The sequence below is a fragment of the Oreochromis aureus genome, linkage group 8 (genome assembly GCF_013358895.1).
Source record: "Oreochromis aureus strain Israel breed Guangdong linkage group 8, ZZ_aureus, whole genome shotgun sequence".
Classification (NCBI taxonomy): domain Eukaryota; kingdom Metazoa; phylum Chordata; class Actinopteri; order Cichliformes; family Cichlidae; genus Oreochromis; species Oreochromis aureus.
In genome coordinates, this window is record NC_052949.1 from 10,744,501 (window position 1) to 10,758,668 (window position 14,168).

Sequence of the window (14,168 nt, forward strand, 5' to 3'; positions counted from 1 at the left end):
GTTGTTAATATAAGCACACAAACAGCTGAAAGCTGTGTAATAGTCTACCCACCTACACATCTCTGACAGAGGAGAAAATTACTTTATAAACGGTCAACCATCAATATTGCAATTTTCTTAAAATCATTACAACGCACAATCTACACTCTTTAACCAACTAAACCCTCAATTTCCTAACTTATTCTCAGGCATCGCTCCTGCTCTGCCTATCCTGTTGTGTTTTTTATTTTCGTCTCAACAGAATTGAAAGATAAAAAGCTTTTGTCTCCTTGTTCTGCTTCGGTCATTTGATTGCAAGATAACGTAACCATCTTTCTGAAATAATTCTACTACTTGCAAACCACAGACGCCGAGCAAACTATAATTTTCTCAGCACCAATAATTTCACTGAAGTTGTGCAAAACCATGGCATTGTTCAGCTGTATTGTGTGTCCAGTCATAAGAATAATTATTACTTCTTGTACCTTTGTGGCAAAAACACGTGTTTTATTCCACAAACAACTTAGGAGCAGCATGATCCAAAGATGGTAAATGCTATGAAATGACATTTCCGTCACTGCCTCTGCTGTATTTTACTGTTATCAAATGGGTCTAAAATGTACTGACCACTTAGGAACTATTAAAAGTACGTTTTGGGGCTTTTTGCTTTTTTTTTTTTTACCAGCCCTCATGTGAAAGATACTTTGAGTTTAAGTAGTTCAGCAAATTATGAGCTCTTCACACATATTTCAGCACTGGTCTTAATTTTTAAAATGAACTACCAGCATATATTTATACTATGCTAAGATGGGTTATATTATTATTTTATGAAACCATCCATTTTCATACTTGCTTATCCAAGTTACTGTCATGAGTACTGGATGAGAGCAGACCATAACCAAGGTTTAGATATTAGTGAATTTCCCTAAATTCTGATTATCAATTAAGATTCAGTTCTTGTGCCTAAACCATTGCTCACGAGTTATGCATCAACCTAATCCCCAAAACACAAACTAATCTGAGTCACTGTAGGGTGGCAACAATTTCGTGGAATTCCAGTTTACAAGCCATCTAACAACACTCATTTTTTACTGTCTTGTTTTGAAAAATATTTTAGTGAGGTTCAGACGTCTGGGACCTCACAGGTAGTTATGCGGATGTGAAAGAGGGGTGGGATACCATAGAAAGATCGTTAATCTGCTGTTATTCTGTTGTTAAAAGACTGAGAGGAGGTTAAGGTAGATGGACGGGGATTTTACTCCTCTATTCACATCCTGTCGTTCTGTCAGCTGCTGCTGCAGTTGCAAAGATATCTACAAGGTCTCCTTTTGTCATATTTAATTAAAACAGGTAGACTCAAATGCAGACATGGAACAGCTGACACAAGTTGAAGAATTTCTTACTAAAAGACAGCAGTGGAGGACAGTGGGCAGGTAGGTGAGCATTTTCAGAAAGTCCTCCTTCTCTGAGTGATAGTTTGGATCTAGAACAGGGGTGGGCAATCTCAGTCCACGAGGGCCGGTGTCCCTGCAGGTTTTAGATCTCACCTTGGGTCAACACACCTGAATTACATGATTAGTTCGTTACCAGGCCTCTGGAGAACTTCAGGACATGTTGAGGAGCTAATTTAGCATCTCCCACATGCATATTGCAAGGTAAAGAGGGAATGAAAGAGGGAGCAGGGGAAGATAAAGGGGGTGGGGGTCAAAGGAAGAATGGCAGTAAAGGATGCAGATTAATGGCCCTGATGTAAAGAGCAGCATATCTATAAAAGGAGGTAGCAGCTGTTATGGTGGCATAAATCAAGGGTTTACTTGTCAGGAGAATATCATTCATGTCTGTTTTTTGGGAACTTCATGTTTGTTTCACTCTGTTTTCTGTCCTGTGAGTTCAGATTTTGGATGAAAATGGAAGCTGCTGGGCTTGTCTTTGCAACCTTTGTTGTGGCTAACTCTCATTTCCCTCACATTATGATTTATGGCATGTGGGACTATTCATTTTGTTGCAAAGACAGATGAAATGCCGACTAGCCAAGTGTTTAGCAGATATTTCCCCCAGGAGTTTAGATATCTAAAGGTATCACTGCTTCAAAAGCATCCAAGAAAATCTATTAATACAACTTTAAATTTACCCAAAGCATAGCATCAGCAAAACAGAGGTTTTACTCAGAGTGCAATGACACTACGGCATGAGCACTTGTGGATACTGGACCCTTTATTAAATGCGATTGTTCTCCTAGTTTACAGTAGGTAAGAATTCCGGCCTTTATAAGAGCATCTCTGGGAATTGTAAACTGGGAGGAGATACTAATCCTATGCTCCCATTTTAATAGGTTTCATTTAGTGGTTTTTTTGCTTTCTTTACACATGACTATAGCTGTTGTATAGATTTATGTTGTGTGCACCACATTTAATGATATCAGTTTCACATGATGAATGATTATGAGCATTATGACACCCATCAGGCAGAACTGACCCACAGCTGACTCCAAGACTTAATAGATCCTTTTCAATACTAATACAATACTACTAATAATTATAATAATAGTCCATGAGTACCAATAGATTCTTTAGTTGATAAAACTTAAAAAGAATAAATCCAGTGACATCATTTTACAGGTGCAGAAGAAACAGATGTTTTACAGATAAATGCTATTGTCACCTCTTGTTTTCATCTTTGCCTTTTTAAATATCTCCAAACCTCTTTTCTTCTTCACTCAGCCTGAAAGCACACCTGTTGTTCGCTTGTTGTTATACGTGAGAAAAAGGATTGCTTTCTAAATCACAAATGCACAACATTCACCATAGGAAATATCAGACTGTATGGCATCTGTCTATACATCAAATGTGCGAGTGTGTACGTGTTTATAGGGAATATTGATGTCTGTGTCTTTGTCATAGAGAGATGTGGACGGTTTTAGCTCAGGATTAATGGTGATTCTGATAAAATGCACAGATCCCATCTTGCCATTCTGCTGGTAATCCCTGGTCTTCCTAATCCCCTCTGACGACCCTGCTGGTGAGCTCAGAGACCTTAGTAAGATTCAAGTACATTCCCAACTCTTTATCAGTCTTCTTTGAGTGCTCGTCCCGATATATATTTTTTTCATACTCTGTTTCCACACATACCTACAACTCAAATCCATGCAGAATTACAAATCATGGCAAAAACAAGCATCTATATTAAAGATATAAAATTGAACTTCAATAATGTAACAGCTAAAAAAAAGAGAAAAAAACAAAGAAACACAAATATGGGCCATGTAACAGACAGGTTGGAGACTTGTCTGACTTGCCTGTTTCTTGTCTCTTTTACATTATTCACTTCTCTTTTGTTTGTTTTTTTAACAATCTAATGTAACATGAGAGAGTATAGTATCTTGTATTTCCTCTTACAATACCCATGACAATCACATGCACTATAACTCAAGTCATTAATACATTATTTTATAGGTTCTCAGTAGTCATGACTCAGACCACATCCCATCGACCTTTATTTTGATCTTAACTGCACACCTGTCAAGGCCCGTGTGGGTATCTTGGATGGTTCTGACATTAAATCTTTCCACAGGCAGACATATAAGTATCTGTCAGAGGACTCAAAACCACCTTTGTGATAATTCTCAGCAACACATTTGGCATCAGCGACATACAGCACTCTGCAAAGGTCTTGAGCAATGACTCATTTCTTTATATTTTGCTTCCAAGGAGCTCGACTTTCTTGGAATTTTGACTGTCGTCTTGAGCAACAGTTCTCCAGGCTTTCTGGAGGTCGTTCGAAGTTTTTCTTTGGGCTGTGTTTTCATTCATTTAGTCTAATAAATGCATTTTGGTGCCTTTCAACACAAAACAACAAGAACAGTTTTAGAAATAGAAATAATAAACATGACAAACATATAGACCATATAGAACAGGATAACTATAGATGATAATCTTTGATAATTTTGAAAGGGTTATGCTAGCAAAAAACTTTTATCTTTAAATAGGCTCATTTGAAGTGAATATAAAGTTTTGTAAGAGTCACAGAAAATGTTCTGCATTCTTTCAGGATCATATACTGTATTCCCACTTAAGTCTTTAACAGAACATGTAGTTGTTTCCTCTTTATTTATTTTTAACTGGTTAGTTAGAAATCAACCTGATTTGTTACCATGTTCAAGATTTTGCAAGCGAAGTCTTTGTACTAAAAATGAAGTTTTTGTCAATAATTCAATAAATTCTAGTTTTGCTTTATGTATTTTGCTCAGCATTTCCTGTTCCAGGAGCCATAGGCTAAGGATTTAATGGTTTCCTATAATTCCTGAATACATTTGTTTTTTCTTTTCTTCTTATGTGATGAGACTGAAATTATTGGTGGAATTACCTTCTTTTTTCACAGCTTTCCCTGGCTCTCAGAAAGCAGATATTGATGTTCCAGACAGGTCATTATAGTCTAAATATAAAGCCTATTCTTTTTTAAAATAAACTCTCCGGTTTTTACTTGGCAGAATGACCTTCTTATTTCTTAGAGTTAAAGACGCAGCTATAGGGTGCATCTCAGTGTTGAGTTTCACTCAACAGTGAGCTGCTGACTAGGAAATAATCCAGATGTACTGCTTAACTATATTTGTGGACTGCCAGCTGCAGTGAGTTCCTGCTGTACTGAGCTTGTCCATTTCTTCATGTAGTCTAACGTTGAGGTCGCCCTTAAGAACAAGAGATCAATTCAGGTGTTCAGTGAGTGTAATAAAAAAATCGTGGTAGAATGAGTTGTCATCAACATTTGGGTTATATACATGACATAAGTAAAGATAATTTTTTTTTTTTAGAAAGCTACCCTCTGGGTGTATAACTGTGTTGAGCACTGTGAAATTAACACTTTTATGTATTAATATTAGTTAGGAAACTCAGGTGTTTAAAGTTCAGCTGTAGCTGTGGCAGGTCTATGAGTCTCTTGTAGTAAGACAACATCTGCCTGTAGTTTTTTAAGCTGGTTAAATATCTCTTAACCTCTTCTCTCTGGAGCCAGCGCCATGTGGTGATAAAGTGCCCATAGCTGTGTGTGTGTGTGTGTGTATGTAGTTAATGTTGAACTGAAGTGAATAAGAAAAAAAAACCCACACGTCAATCAGGTGTACGAGAGTGTGGTGAAAGGTTCTGTAAAAGTGCAATATGTAGACATGAGTGGTGCTTGGTATCGTCTGACTATATGTGTGCACATGAACTTATATGAGCGAGCAGTTGTATGCCTGTGTGTGTGAGCCCTATATGTCTGTGTGCACTGTGAGGCTGCAGTGGATATGCTGACGCTGAGTGTGTACATGTATGTGCCGTGCAGATGAAATATTCATTGTGTAAATTGAAAATTTAAAAGAAGTAGTGATAACGTATCACAAAGTAATATTTCCAACCCACCTGTTGTCTACTCACCTCTCTCTCATGATAATAACATTTTCTCACATCCTCTTAAACACGCTGAAAACTTTTAGGTTTTTGCATATGTTTAACTAATAAGACATTAGATATGAGTTTGTTTTATGTTGAAATGAAAAGAAATAAAGCTTTTTAAAAAATGTTTTTTATCAGGGAATACTATCATGAAATGAACAGTAGCAGTTGTTATCAAAAGGCTTTCTTCTGTTGTCAAACTGGTGAGCCTGTGTCAGTAAATCATTATGTCTGAATATTTTTATGGTGTCTTGTTTTCCCTTTTTGTAAAAAAAAAAAAAAAGGTTTACGATCAAATTTTGATCAATGGCATATAATACTGTACACAAACTTTCTAATACTTTATTATTATAATAATAGGATAGAATAATAGAATAATATAAAAAATTATGTTCATTTGTTCGACAGCTCAGGTTTTTGTTCATCAGGCTTGAACTGTCTGCCTTTTCACCTTTCCCACTTGTCTTCTGTGCATATTCTTACAGCTTATCTGCCTCAGATGTTGCAATAAAAAATGGTGCAGAGAGATAGTCTGCAAATGCCAGCTTGCCTATGGCTATATCCCTCTCATGTCTAACATTAGACCACCGCTGTGATTCTGCTTTGTTTCGCTCATTCTAAATATCCGTGCATTTTTCGTAGAAAAGTCTCGAGTATTTGTGCCTGCAGCCCTGTAACAGTAATGGTAGCTCCTTTCATCTAGTCGTGTCAGTCAGCAAAAGTCGCACTAACAAAGCTCCGCAACAGCACAACAAAAGGAAATGCAGGTACAATTAATGCTGTCACTCATTCATGAAGCAATTAATCTCGAGTCAAGAGTGTGCTCTTGTGCTTATTTACTCTTTTTCTATACCCTGTTTAACAGACACTCAATAATGTCTTTAATTATAAGTATGAAAATCTTAATTTGTGTTATCACTTAGAAGTGCCACATCACTGTTATTTGCCCATCTATGAAATGTCAGTAATGTGCACGCCATTTGTTTAGTTCATAGTTGGGCTCTGGCTTACTTTGACATGCACTGTGCTTCTGTGGCTTAACAAGAAAGCGGATGCACCCCCAGCAGAATAACATGCCCTGCCAAAACACAAAAACAAAACAAAAAGAGTCTGAGGTTTTGACATGGCTGAAACCTCCCACATCCCACTCTGACCAACATCCACAGTAGCACCAAAACAAAGCTGATCCACGCAGGCTCCAGCCTACACCCCACAGGACCCAGCAGACGTGATGACAGACAGCTTTGCCTGCTGCTTATATGATAACGTTCAACTAAAGCAAATCAGAATGATGACAGTGATAAACAACCATAATAGGTTTTTATGCAATATATTAGAATGATGATGCTTGACACTGCGGTGGGACACTAAAGTTCATTCATGCAGTTTTAAAAATGTCTCCAGATATTAACTGATTGGTGGTGCTCTTGTTTCTTTTAATGAAACAATGTTTTCCACAGTTCCTGTTATGCTGTTAGATGAGACGTTGTTTTATATTCTCATTGCTTTTAGGAAATTTGCCACTTCAGCCTGCTCTCACTCCCACATGTTCTGTATATTGTAATGCACTGAGGAGACCATTATGTAGCATCACTTTGTGTCCAGGGCAATTTGACAGGGTTCAATAGCAATCTGTCAGCATCTGAAGGAGATGCGAGTCCCGGCGTAAAAATGCTCTGTTAGTATTGTCACCGACACATAACCATTGGATATATATGTATGTACATAGGGATACATGAGGTGCTCATTGCAGACTACAGAAGTTTGCCTTGATTTAGTAAACAGTCTATTTTAACCAAAATCACAATATTAATGCTAAATCTTGCTTTGTAGGTTTTTGCTTCAACTTTAAAAGGTCAGTTTGTTTACTTGCAACTTGGATACACTTTGAGTGCTCACAATAATCTTTGGTGAGAACAAACAGTCTGGAGACAATTTTTAAAAATTTATGTTTAATCAGTGTAATGTTTTTTTGTTTTTTTTTAAACAGCCACAGATGAAAAATCAGTACATAACTATCTTATTTTAAGATAGACTGGTTCTTATATAATGCTAGTCTACTTGACCTGATCACTCAAAGCGCTTCATACAAATTGCCTTCACCCATTCACACCCATTCATACAAGCACTTTTTCTATGTAAGTGCGTTCTGTCTAACACCGATACACATTTTCGAATGGATGCATCGGACAGTAACTTGGGGTTAGTATGCTGCCCAAGGATACTTTATCATGCAGACAGCCAAGGATCCAGGAAACTACCAACCTTGTGATCAGTACCTCCTCTCCTCGGATACAGCTGAGGCAGTAAGCAACAGTGTTTGCCTAGTTTGTCATGTTTACTAAACTGTAACTGTATGAAAGAGAAGTTCAGACTTATTTATTGTGACTGCAGATGCTGCTTTTCTGTCTTTCTGCCACTTTCTCCGATCAACACTTTACCCCTGTTGTGTTGGTGCTGTCTGTTTCCATATCAACCTCGATGAGGTGATTGGCCGGCACCTGCGCTGACTTGTGGGCTGGACTTAAAAAGGCTAGCCTTTTGTTTAGCTGTGCCCAGCATTCTGCAGCAGCATCCATGAGGTGTTTGATATAGCCTTTGATTTATGAAATTATCTCTTATCAGTAAACAGTGGCATGCAAACTTTTACCGTGGCATAGGGAGGCTTGTCCTGCAGTAAGGTTTGGTAAGGCTGTATGTTACCACATCAGGTAGTTAGACTTGTTGCCTTAGTTCAGTAAGCTGGTAGGTGCTGGACACACCAGCATTACTTTTGTGTGTGTGTGTGGTAACCCTAGGGTGGCCCTTGCCATGCCCATGAATTTCACTGAAGCTAATCAGCTGAAAGTTAACCAATCTTTCCAGGTAGGCAAGAAACTGCAAAGGTTCTACAATAAGATGGCAGACCATGTCAAACATTTGGTTAAGTGTAGAATGCGGTAGCACATGACGACCAATGTAAATTTTAGATAAAAGTATTTAGGTCTTGTGCATTCAAACTAGAGCAACATTCACTTATTGAGCCTTGTAAATTTGAGTTAGGTTAGCCAATAGCCAGAGTAGGTCATGCTCAGTTTTGTTTGTGTCAACCTGATAACTGCAGCTCTGTTTTAGTTGCCCACATCTTGTGTGGGACTTTGGAGCGTTGAGTGTCCATTACGTAGGTTTTTGTGCCAGTTTTGAATGTTGGTTGGTATTGTTTTCTGTAGTTGTTTAACAGCAGTTAAATAGTTGTCCCTAATAAAGAGACAGGTGAGTGTGTTTGTCTAAGTAAAGTTTTATGCATGAGGCCCAGATCCTGCTGAAAGCATGAGGTGGAAACCGTTTTAGGAAACAAAAAACGAGGGTCCAGTTTGTTTCTGAAGAATGATGCTCTATTTCACAGAAACGCTGTCTTACTGAGAAAGATTTAAATGATGTTTTCCTTGAATTTTTCTTGCCCCATCTGCAGAACTGAAAAGAAAAAAAACATACACTGCTGTGGCTTAAGAGACTATGAGGCTCGGAAACACTGTTGGTCAAAAAGAAGGCAAAACAGTTTACATGACAACCCTAGGTACTTAGAAAAAAGTTTTTTCAAAGTACACAAGTTTTTAAGCATTAAGAATTTGGCTCTAGATCTAATCTACAATTCTTATGCAACATTGACGTATTTCTAAAAATACGGTAATTTATGCGGTGAGTTAGACAGATTTTGAGGCCGTGTGTGTGACAGATCAGATAATTCTGTCAATGTCAGCTGTCGTGTCCTAGAAACTCGGACATCATCGCTGGTGTGTTGTTGAACTGGTTGTTCTGGACTGATTCCAGGTCCCAGAGCAGCTTAATAGTGTCAGCCTCTATCAACTGCCTCTGCCAGATCCACTTATGCAACCACATTAATAGGAATACACGCACAGGCATGCACACATGCAAGCACACACAACAACCAAATACAGGTCAGTTTTACTGTTAGCATCAGGCTTTATTGTCTAAGTCAAGAATGTGTGAGCAGAATGCACTAGATGTCTGTTTTAGCTGGTTTATCTAATACCAACATTCTGAAAAAAGGGGGGCACAGATATTATGATCAGCCCTAGAAATTATTAAATTTAATCCAGCTCTCTGTAGTCAAACGCTGACCTGCATACTTCAGACTTTAGGATCCACAACGATTGCTTAGTAAAAATCCTGACTAATGCTGGGCAGGAAAGCGAGCAGATTTACACTGCAGCATAATTTGTACAATACTTAAATTGGATTTTAAAAACTCTTTTTTTGTTGACAAATACAGGAAGCTTTGAGTAATCTAATCAAGTACAGTATTCATAAGGTTACGAGTAATGAATAATGAGCCCAAGGGACAGAAATGTAATAAAATGGTCATAATCTAATTTTTTCCCCTGAGTTACTTAAATACAGTCAGACATTGTTGTCTTTACCTGTTGCTTTTTTCAGTGTGTCCATTTCTAAACATACACGTTTCATTAGTACGCGCACAGCTCAGTGTCAAAAGGGTCAGTGGGACATTCAATGCAGCAAACATAATTGGGGTGTAGCAGTTTTGAAGAGGGTTTATTGAGATTAGGGTTCATTTTAGAGAAAAATTTGCCCAAAATGTAACAAAATGGTTGTGCAATCTTTTTTTTTTCAGCTGAGTGCATCCATTTATAAACATGATAATTAATGTACAGTTTATTAGTATGTATGGAGCTGAATGTCAGGAGGGTTAGTGAGCAGTCCAATATTGAAAAACAGAAAACACAATTAGAATGTTAAAACAGACACTAAACAGTGTTGGACACTTCGTACACTCTACGTAAATTCATCACAGACATACAAATGAAGCATTAATCACACAGTGGGGGAAATAAAATTATTTGAATTTGTAACGTCTTTATTTTTATAGTAGTTTAATTTTAATCCTCAGAAAAACACATCAAAAAGTTATACGTTGATTTTCCTGTCATTGAGTGAAATAAGTATTTGATTCCCAAGCAAAACATGATTGAATATTTGATGGAGGAACCCTTGTTGGCAAGCACAGCGGTTAGCAGTTTCGTTGTTGTTGGTCACCAGGTTTGCACAGATCTCAGGAAGAATTGTAGCCCACTCCTCATTACAGAAACTCCCTAAATCCTTTAGGTTTCTTGGGGTTTGGCAACTCGAATCTTCAGCTCCCTCTTTACATATTTTCCGTAGGTCTGAGGTCCGAAGACTGGCATGGCCATTTCATGACCTTAATGTGTTGCTTTTTAAGCCACTCCTTTGTTGCCTTGGCAGTATGTTTGGCTCATTATTATTATGAAAGAGGCATCCCTGACTCATCCTCAGTATACAGGTTGGAGAAGGAGGTACTCACCCAGGATATTAAGTGCATGACACCGTCAATTGGCCCCTGAATGCACTGTAGTTGTCCTGCACCCTTAGCGAAAACATTGTGCTTTGTGGTGCAATGGCGGGTTGATTTGATCCCAAAGAGCTCAATTTTGGTTACATCTGACCACAGCACTTTCTCCCAAGCCTTCTCTGAATCATTTAGATGTTCACTGGGTCTGTACAAATAATCATAGCAACAGCGATCACCTTCTGGCTAAGATTCTTGCTACTGTTATTACAGCCCATTTAGGCCAAGCCAGGTAGGTGCTAGTGGAAAAGGGCTATTAGAGCTCACAAGGTCTGATTGAAATTGATGCCTTTCAGTGTCATTGTAAAGAAGTTAAACTACATATGTCAAGGTCTCACAATGGTTTCACCCGAAACCTCTACTGATCATTACCCACGCCTTTTTTCACACCTTGGCTCATGTGATATGTTCCATAGTTGGTCAACGACCCTGGTAAGGACAACCCCTTCTGGGGTTTAAATACCTGGGACTCTCCACCATTTAGTTTTAGAACTAACGAAGGTTCTCAGATGAGAGGTGAAAGGTCTTCAGGAAACTTAGAAAATTCCAGCTGCTTTCTTTCAAAGCTCATCAGACTACCATGACCTGGATGACTGGGAACCCTTTTTTTCTCATTCATTGTGTGCAGTCTGTCTGGAGTCATCCCTGTTGGAGATTATCAGTACTAAAGGCCTGACATTTTAAAAAATGGATACTGAAGAGGGCTTAAAAACATTCTTGATTGAATTTAAAGGCCGATTTAAGTCTATACTTTCAGGGTTCAGGATGTGAGCACAGGCTTCCTGTGGCTCATTGGTCTAGGCGTATGATTCTCGCTTTGGGTGCGAGAGGTCCCGGGTTCAAATCCCGGACGAGCCCCCTTCACATCATAATCTCCAAGCTTAATGGAAACCTTTAGCAAGTTTAATTCCTTCTGGTTCGTTGTACATCTTTTGTTTGCCAAAACTTTCAATATGATCTGTGACACCAATGTGTCATTTAAATAGTGGTTTGATTTTGTAAAGGAGTCACTCTCATGACTCCTTGAATGATGCTATTGACTGCACAGTCCCTAGCATGCAATCTGTACATGTCACATTTTGAGAGTGACTTGGAAACCTTACTGAGCAGATACTAGAAATACCTGGTAACAGGTACTACCACCTAATGGAAAACCCTAAAGACCAAGCTGAGTCAAGTTAAGCCAAGCCAAGTAGGTGCTAGTGGAAAAGGGCTATTAGAGCTCACAAGGTCTGATTGAAATTGATGCCTTTCAATGTCATTGTAAAGAAGTTAAACTACATATGTCAAGGTCTCACAATGGTTTCACCCGAAACCTCTACTGATCATTACCCACGCCTTTTTTCACACCTTGGCTCATGTGATATGTTCCATAGTTGGTCAACGACCCTGGTAAGGACAACCCCTTCTGGGGTTTAAATACCTGGGACTCTCCACCATTTAGTTTTAGAACTAACGAAGGTTCTCAGATGAGAGGTGAAAGGTCTTCAGGAAACTTAGAAAATTCCAGCTGCTTTCTTTCAAAGCTCATCAGACTACCATGACCTGGATGACTGGGAACCCTTTTTTTCTCATTCATTGTGTGCAGTCTGTCTGGAGTCATCCCTGTTGGAGCTTATCAGTACTAAAGGCCTGACATTTTAAAAAATGGATACTGAAGAGGGCTTAAAAACATTCTTGATTGAATTTGAAGGCCGATTTAAGTCTATACTTTCAGAGTTCAGGATGTGAGCACAGGCTTCCTGTGGCTCGTTGGTCTAGGCGTATGATTCTCGCTTTGGGTGCGAGAGGTCCTGGGTTCAAATCCCGGACAAGCCCCCTTCACATCATAATCTCCAAGCTTAATGGAAACCTTTAGCAAGTTTAATTCCTTCTGGTTCATTGTGCATCTTTTGTTTGCCAAAACTTTCAATATGATCTGTGACACCAATGTGTCATTTAAATAGTGGTTTGATTTTGTAAAGGAGTCACTCTCATGACTCCAGGTACTAGAAATACCTGGTAACAGGTACTACCACCTAATGGAAAACCCTAAAGACCAAGCTGAGTCAAGTTAAGCCAAGCCAGGTAGTGTTAGGGTTCAAATGTTGAGAGAGGAATCCATAAATAACCACAGATCCAGGCGGGTGCAATTTAGACGGCATTTTAATGAATTACACATGTGTGAGTCCAACGCTGTGCAGATTTCAGCGTCGAACTGAACTTACAATAATTAGACAAAGGTTTTATATGAGTAAGACAACAAAGCCCCCTCTTTTGCAAAAACAGACACAATACAGCTTACGTCAACCTAAACCACAAAATGTTCCTGCTAACTTTTAACATATTTTAAAATACATCATGTCTCATCTCCACCCCGGTGTCGCACCATGAGCGCCTCCTTATCTCCCCGAACATCAGGTGCAGTTCCTGTAAGCATCTGACAATACGCCGGCACAATTTGCACTTGCAGCAAAAATACATCTTCACTTCTGCCCTACCAAAATAGATCTACTATGGTGTGTATGTGTGTGTGCGTGCACGTGCGGGGGCGCGTGCATGCTGTGTACTACGTACGTGTCGTGACCTCTCACTATTTGTGTCTGTATGTGTATGTCACGTCTGTCTGTGCGTGCAGAGTTTGCATCTGCTCTCTGCACCTTAGTTGACCTCAACTTAGGCAACCAGGCTAAGACCATCCTGTGTGTAATGATCTTAACTTCTATGTAAAATGTATAAACAACTGTTTCAATCTAATCCAACTACTTAAAGCTTAAATCAAAGATAAATGCATAATAAACACCCTACTCTTTGGCTTGCACTCACTCTGCTTTCGGTTTCACTTCTGCAAAAGCATGTAACTTCAAAAACATATAACTTCCTGTCTTCTTTTAGCACAGAGTTACTCTTTCACCCTGCAGTCTGCATAAACATTAAAATTATAAATTCAAAAGCACTTTGGGTTATAGATTCAACTCAACAGTTTAAAGTGGTTTTTTCTGGACCTGTAATAAAGACTAATATAATACCAATATATTTGAACATCTGAATGCATCTAAATACAACATCACTATTAACATAAAATGGTAATGATGATTATAAAAATAGCAGCAAATAATAGCAGTAAAATATTTCTATTCTCAATACTCCCACTCTCGACCTCTGGACCACCAGAGGTCGCCATACATTATGTTGGGTCACTCCTTGGCCCATTCAGCTGCTTCCCTGTCCACCCCTGACGTCATGGACATTATGATCACTTTTCCCACTCTGACCCTCTCTCGGCATTCTGTGATTTAGCGAACCAGACAACCCCATGTCACCTAGGTGGTCTTAGTAATGAACTGCCCGCTCCCACTTGAGAACACTTCATGCTTAAGTGGTCTCTGCTCCTCTTC

The 14,168-nt window shown here is 38.8% G+C and overlaps 1 protein-coding gene across 1 annotated transcript in view; it reads left to right on the forward strand.

Moving 5' to 3' along the window:
- The first annotated feature begins 1,400 nt into the window (after positions 1-1,400).
- Positions 1,401-14,168, forward strand: part of LOC116328810 (melanopsin-A-like) — an 82,020-nt gene continuing 69,252 nt past the window's right edge. Inside the window, exon 1 of the mRNA XM_039616354.1 lies at positions 1,401-1,412. The gene's annotated coding sequence lies outside the window, so the exon portion shown is untranslated. The remainder of the gene's footprint in view (positions 1,413-14,168) is intronic.